The sequence below is a fragment of the Panthera onca genome, chromosome A1 (assembly GCF_046562875.1).
Source record: "Panthera onca isolate mPanOnc1 chromosome A1, mPanOnc1 haplotype 2, whole genome shotgun sequence".
Lineage (NCBI taxonomy): Eukaryota > Metazoa > Chordata > Mammalia > Carnivora > Felidae > Panthera > Panthera onca.
The window spans coordinates 64,199,827-64,207,526 of record NC_138339.1 but is presented as its reverse complement, the minus strand read 5'-3'; positions in this window follow the sequence as shown (position 1 = coordinate 64,207,526).

Genomic DNA, 7,700 nt, shown 5'->3' with positions numbered 1-7,700 from the left:
GCCTGTCTGGCTCCCACTTATAAATCAAGAGCAGAGTTACATGTCACTGTCTCTGAATTGTCTTACACACACACACACACACACACACACACACACTACCTCACTCTAAATGCTCGGAAGGTCTGGGTCTCATTGACGTCTTCATCCCTGGTGCCCAACGCTGAGCCTGTTGAAGTGAACGCCGAGCAGATGATTGCTGAGTGCAGGGATGGGTGGGCGTCCCTAGACAGTTCCTGGGTACCAGAGAGGTGCTTGCCTTGACCCCGTTTCTCAGGAGGAAGTGGCCAGTGTTGTCCTCTATTCCCACGGTGTGTAGGCTGGTAGACTGAGCAATGCCCCTCCCCCACCCCCACCCCCACCCCCAAAGGGCGTCCACATCCCAATCCCCCCCCCCTGCAGTCTGTGAGCTGTACGGGTTCAGGTGGTGTTTTTACTTCTCATTTTAATAAAATTCGAAGATGCACGTCATAGGCAGGGCCAGTGCCTAACACAATCGCTAAAGACTACGGTGACTTGAGGGTCCGTCTCTACTCTCCGCAAGGTTAAGTCCATTCTTACATGATTCTTGAGACCTTGTTTATCGTCGGAAACACGTTGCTTGCCGATAAGAGTTGCTCAAGTGCCATCCCGGAACGTACAAGTCATTTACTATGCCACTAAAACAAAGGGAACCACGTGTTTAAGAATGGCAATGTACCACACAGTCTCTGAGCGAGGAATACACACAACTAAACCAAAAACTCACACAGGGGCACCTGGGTGGCTCAGTCGGTGGTTGAGCGTCCGACCCCGGACCAGGTCATGATCCCGTGCTTCGTGGGTTCGAGCCCCGCGTCGGGCTCCGTGCTGACCGCTCAGAGCCTGGAGCCTGCTTCGGATTCTGTGTCTCCCTCTCTCTCTCTCTCTGCCCCTCCCCCACTCTGTCTTTCTGTCTCCCCCAAATAAATGAACATTAGAAAAATTAAACAAGGGGCGCCTGGGTGGCTCAGTCGGTGAAGCGTCGGACTTCGGCTCAGGTCACGATCTCGTGGTCCGTGAGTTCGAGCCCCGGGTCAAAATGGGTGAAGGGGAGAGGAAGATACAGGCTTCCGGTTTTGGAATGGATACGTCACGGGGATCAGAGGCACAGCACAGGAATACAGCCAATGACGCTGCGATAGCCTGTGTTGTGACAGATGGTGAACAGAGCTTAACAGTAGAGACGTGGAACCTGCCACGTTGCACCCCTGAAGCTAATGTGTCACTGTGTCAACTAGATACTCACAAAAATTAAATCCAAACCAAACCAAACCCAAAACAACCCCGTGGCATGATTTCCTTTCAAGTCGCCGATTCTGCGTTTTTACTAACATCAGAAGTTATGGTCGTGCTTCCGATGCCAAGCTCCGGTAAAAGGGACTTCGTGGATGTGATTCTATTTGGACCTGAAGATGAGGAGGTTACCCTGGATTATCTGGGGGGGCCCTAAAAGGCTGTCACAAATGTCCTTGTAAGAGGGAAGACGAAGGAGATTTAATCCCGAGGGTGAGAAGGTGAGGGGACCACGCAGGCAGAGATGGGAGCGATGGGGCCATGAGCCCAGGCAAGCCAGCAGCCCCCAGAAGCTGGAAGAGAGCCTCGGGAGGAAGCACGGCCTTGGGTCCACCTCTGGAGAAACTGCTCTCTGACTGCCGGCCTCTGCAACGGCGAGAGGGTAAATTTCTGCTTTCGGCCACCAGTTTGGGGGTAATTTGTTACAGCGGTCGCAGGAAACTAACACACATAGGAGTGTTTCTAGCCGCGGCGATGGTGTGGGGCAGCCCTTCCTTCGAACGTTTCCGCGCCCCGCCCAAGGAGACGGGTTCCACGAGGGCGAGACCCCCCCGAGAAGGCTGTGGCAAGTGGCGTCGAAGCTGGGATTTGTCGGGCTCGCTGAGAAACGTACACAGTAAAAGTTAGAAGGTGGGGTGCCCTCCCGCAGAGGGCACGTTCAGCTGTGGGAACTCTGGCAAGAACTGAGCTTGCATGAAGGCCAACCTTCATGGTTGTTCCGTGGTTGTCCATACTCGGCTGGAGACACCGTGTGATCCTCTGACTCTTCTATATTTGGGCTTGTTGGACTAGATTGTCTTAATGCCTAAGTTATGTCTTGGCAGTTAACGTGGTAAATTTGGAAGCAGCACTGACTTACTGGCCTCGTTTATACTACTCTTATTATTATTTTAACATTCAATGGTCCCACAGTGGTGATTTAAAGAGTTAATGTAGCTTTCCAGAAGTTCTTAACATATTTTTAGCCCTGGAGGAATTTGGCCCAATACAATCACAGAGCTATTACTTTTACGAGTGTGATTTTTCTTTCTTACACAAATATTGCGTCCACAGTAACATCAAAAATTAGCCCCAGTCCCACCAAGCAGCCCGTTTTTGTCCACGCTCCTTTCCTGTCTCTGCCCATTTGCAGATAAATTTTTATCAGCTCAATCATAGCTCAGATGCCATTTCATAAACTTATTTTTTCCTCTTGATATTCTCGCAAAAGCATTTTCCATGAGGCTGCGTTGTGTCCATTAAATAAAAAAAAAAATAAAAGTCTGTGTCAAAGGCGGACACACGTTATGGTTTCTCCTCATGTTTACCAGCCTTAGATGTTATAATCTAACAGTTTGTTTCTATGAGTGTATTTCCTATTAAATAAAAATTCTTGTTGTTATCTTTAGCCTGTCTTTGAGTGTTCTCAGAGGTGGAATAGCGTTTCATGTTTGTCTCTCAATTGCACACATGATATTTTTCTTTGCTTATTAAAATCTGTGTGTGTGTGTATGTGTCTGTGCGTGTGTGTAATCAAGTTGAATGCATTAAAAAATTTTTTTTATATCCAAATAGGCATTGCTTTTGTCTAACATATTTACTACACTTTTAAAAACCCTTCAAGTCTCCTCTTTTCCTCGTTATTCTAATTACACAATAGTTTAAGGCATAATACTCCTGCTCTGAAGTCAAACAGATAGGGATTCAAATCCCAACTCACTCACGCTTGATCTTGGGCAAGATACGGAACATTCCTGAGCCTCTGTGTTCTTATCTGTAGAATGGAGACAGCAGTGTCTCCTCTCTGTAGGGTTGGTTTTCTTTTCCAGTCTGCCCTTTTGATTTTTATATCAGTTACTTCTCCCCCCCGCCACCCCCCCACCCCTCGTATAGAAGTTTCACATGTTTACATAGTTGACCCTGTCTGTCTTTTTTGGTTTTTCTTTAAAGTTCCCAGTGAACTGTCTCTGGTGCGTGTTCTCAGGATCACAAATGATTATGGCCCTTTGGTGCCCAAATGTGTTCCAGATGGGCAACACTCATGTGGTAGCATCGACGCTGGGGCCAGCCTTTCAGCACGTAGGCTCCTACTGTAATCCAAGCGACGGGTGTCTGGACTCGGAAGGTGGAGATTTTCCAGCGCAAAGGGAAAAATGGAAGGGGGTTACTCTACCCCTGATGGAATTGCCTACCGATGCCCCCGAACGAAAGTTAATATTGTTCCAGCCATGGGCAAGAATGCCAAGAATGCTTTGTAAAGTTTTATCTTTGCAACTCTCCAATTTAATTATTGTCAGGGGGTGACCTACATGCCCGCCTGGGAACTTTCGCCCCGGTCTGTGGGTGAGTGCTACGACCCACTGGGGACGCGGCTCCCGCTCCCCACTTTTCTGCCACTCCCTCCACTGTCTGATGACGTGGCGAGCTGACCTGTGGTACCAGATGCATCGGAGTTTGGATTCTGTGTCCACCGCCCTCCAGGGATGGCAAAGTCATGCGTGCCTTCGGAACCTTAGTTTTCTCATCTATAAGATAGGAATAGATGGTATCTGTCCCAGTGCTTTGGTTGTGGTGTTTAAATGAGATGATAGAGCTGGTTAAAAGCGGAGACGAGGGTGAATATCATCTCTCTGCTCAGTTAATTATTTGACCATGACTCTTACTCAAAACCCTTACGTGACTCTCCAGTTTTATAGCTTCAAGACCAAACTGTTTAGTTCTTGAGACTTTTCACCATCCGACTCATACTCCCCTTTCCAGTTGCCTTTTCAGCTCCGATGCTTATCAGCAGTGTGGTCAGGATCCAGTTACGTAATCTTTCTGTGTCTCACTTTCCTCCTCTGTAAAATGGAATAATAACCTCTATTTCATAGGGTTGTCATGAGAGTTAAATCAGCCGCTACATGGAAAGAGCACAAGAAAGTACCTGGCATCTAATTAGTGTGTGCTCAGTAAAAGTGACCTATTAGGGGGCGCCTGGGTGGCTCTGTTGGTTAAGAGTCCGACTTCGACGCAGGTCATGATCTCGTGGTCTGTGAGTTCGAGCCCCGTGTCGGGCTCAGTGCTGACAGCTCAGAGCCTGGAGCCTGTTTCGGATTCTGTGACTCCCTCTCTCTCTGCCCCTCCCCTGCTCATGATCTCTCTCTCTCTCCCTCTCTTTCTCTCTCTCTCTCAAAAATAAATAATAAATATTAAAAAACATCTTTAAGTGACCTATTATGATTCTGATTATTTCCATTTTCATTCCTCCCAATGCATTCTGATCCTTAGGGCTCCGTACCTTTGCAGGGGCTGGTCTCAGTGCCTGGGTATCTGTTCTCTACCTCTGTGCTGTCTGCTTCATTCCTGGGGAATCCTTCGAGGCTCAGGCCACTGTGCCTCTTCCCGGAAGCTTGCCCAGGCCCCCTCTGAGGCCCACACATCAGGCTCGTCCCTGAGGCAGCGGGCCTAGCCCTCGAGCCAGGCTTCCACATCAGCTCTGCCCACTGGCATCTCCACCATCTTGGGCGAGTCACTTAACATCTCTGTGCCTTGATGTTCTCGTACACAAAACGGATGCAACAGCGGCTCGCGGTGTTGGGGCTAAAATGAGGAGATGTAAGCAAAGAGCTTGGGATAGCGCCTCACACGTGGTAAGCACACAGTACAAGGACTTGTAGTTTTACATAACTTATTATACTGTACAGATATGAATCTGTACACTTTTCTCCTCTCCCCAAGACTAAGAGCACCTTCACGGAGCAGGGGTTGCATCTGGATCTTCTTTATTCCTGATAGCTGGCACACAGCAGGTGCATAATAAATGTCAGTAATTTGTAAATGTAATTTGCGAACTCTCAGTAATCCCCAAATGTCTTTTTATTTTTATTTTTTATTTATTTATTTTTTTAACATTTATTTATTTTTGGGACAGAGAGAGACAGAGCATGAACGGGGGAGGGTCAGAGAGAGAGGGAGACACAGAATCCGAAACAGGCTCCAGGCTCTGAGCGGTCAGCACAGAGCCTGACGCGGGGCTCGAACTCACAACCACGAGATCATGACCTGAGCCGAAGTTGGACGCCCAACCGACTGAGCCACCCAGGCGCCCCCCCAAATGTCTTTTTAAATGTACTGAGTTTTTTTGTCGAGGGAAACATTCAAGCTACCAGAAAAACAAAAACAAAAACCCAACAGAGCCAGACGCAGCTCTCAAGAGTCGGACGCTTAACGGACTGAGCCACCCAGGCGCCCCTCGGACATATTTTAGAGGTGATTTTAGAAAGGCTGCTGACTTCTCTGAGCCTTAGTTTCTTCATTTATAAAATAATGATATGTATTTTAATAATTATAATTAATTATGGTATAATATAATTATATCAACTCCACGGAGTTCTGGGACTATGTGACAGATGTATTATGTTCCTGGGCTGAACAGGGCAACAATGGCAATACTTTCACAGTAATTTAGCCAAAACTCTCAAGGGGATTTTTCTGAAAACTCCACAAATTGATTCTCAGGTTATTTGGAAGACCGGCAAAAGAAGATTTTGCGAAAGGAGAAAAACGCAGTGAGATTTTCATCAGATGTTAACATGCATTCATAAGTTACGGTCACTAAGACGGTGTTGTATTTGGACAGGGATGGTGCGTGGGTTGTTGGAATAGAATAGACCATCTGAAACCAATTCCTGGACATATGGAACGTGCTATGTGATAAAGAAATAGCACACAATGGCAGGTAACACTTGGATTTAGCCAATAACAGGCATTGGCAAAACTGGGTATTTGAGAGAAAAAGATCGTAACTTAACCAAGAGTCGGAGCCTTAACCAACTGAGCCACCCAGGCACCCCCCACACCATACTTCAAAATAAATTCCAGATGGATTACAGAGTTAAAGGTAACAAACAACAGACATACAAGTAAAAAAAGAAAAGAAAAAGCTAGAAGGGAAACAGTATGTTTGTTTTTTATATTTCCCTATAATCCATCTGGGATTATTCTCTCCTCAGAATAGGAAGTGATTTTCTTAAGACAATGACAGTGGAAGAATCAAGACGTAAAAACGTGACCTAAAGTGATTGTGTACAATTCAAAACTATGTTTTTACTTTAAGCTTCCTAAAAGTTCAAAAAAGGCAAATGAGGAACAAGAAAATAAGGGACTAAACCCCTTCCGTGTCTAAGGTTATTTCAAGTCGACGAGAAAAAAATATATACATACAAATAGCAAATGCGGGAAAACAGTTCAACCTCCCTCGTAATCGGTCATCGTCAGTCAGGTTGCTCTCCCGGCTGAAACCAGAGCCAGGAAGGGCCTGATGGCTGCCGCCATTTTCTCTTTGCCAGTGGTGTCCAAAAGAGGGTGGGTCTTGTTTTCTTTTTTGAGCAGCAGCAAACACACATACAACATCTGTAGGCTGTCAGGGACATACAGGGGCAAGGGTGAGGTCTTTTTAAAATATTTTTTATTTATTTTTGAGAGAGAGAGAGAGAGAGAGAGCAAGTGTGAGCAAGGGGCAGAGACGGAGAGCGAGAGAATCCAAGCAGCCTCTGCACTCTCAGCACAGAGCTGGACGTGAGGCTTGAACCCAAGAAATGTGAGATCGTGACCTGAGCTGAAATCCAGAGTCAGATGCTTCACCGACTGAGCCACTTTTGAACCAAGTGGATTTGGGTCTAATCCCAACTTGTTGGCTGGTGTAACCTTGGGCAAGCCCTGGGACCTCTCGGAGTTGGTGTTTCGCCATCTGCAAACAGGGATCATAGCCACCACTGCCCAGGGATGCTGTAAGAATTAAATAAGAAGACAGGTGAATGCGCTGAGCATAGGGCTCACATAGTATCCATGGGTGCTTTCCTTGGAATATCCAGAGGAAGGAGAGAGCCAGGAGAGAAGGTACGGGTGACAGGTTTTGGGAGGTGTCATTCCAGCACAGGTGACTTTCCTCTTTCCTGCCTAAGACTTTATTGCTAGGGCCACATGGAGGGGGCGCTCAACCGACAGGCATTGGCCGAATGAGTGAACCAATCAATGGAGATGTGGGAAAATGCCTCCATGTGCAAAGCAAAGATTGACTGAGGCTGCAGCCGTTCCAAGAAGAAAAATCAGGGAGACAAAAGCCTCGTATACCACAGGTACTGTTTTAAAAGTCTGACACTAAAACGGAACTCTCTATGCACTAGGTCGTAGGGAGCTGGGTCTGGGTACACGCTCAGCCCAAACCCCAGCTTTCCTGGAGGGCGGATGTCCGGCTAGCTACTCTCTTTGTGCCCTCGGATCTGGCCCATGCCTACAGGATGCTTGAGTTAATTCAGGATGCCCTAACAGACATTCCCTGGGCAGTGTTTGGGACTCTGGGCAGATGCCTTTGCAAGGTGCAGGATTTAAGGTCAGAGGGGCTGGTTGAGATGATGGGTGCTATGAAA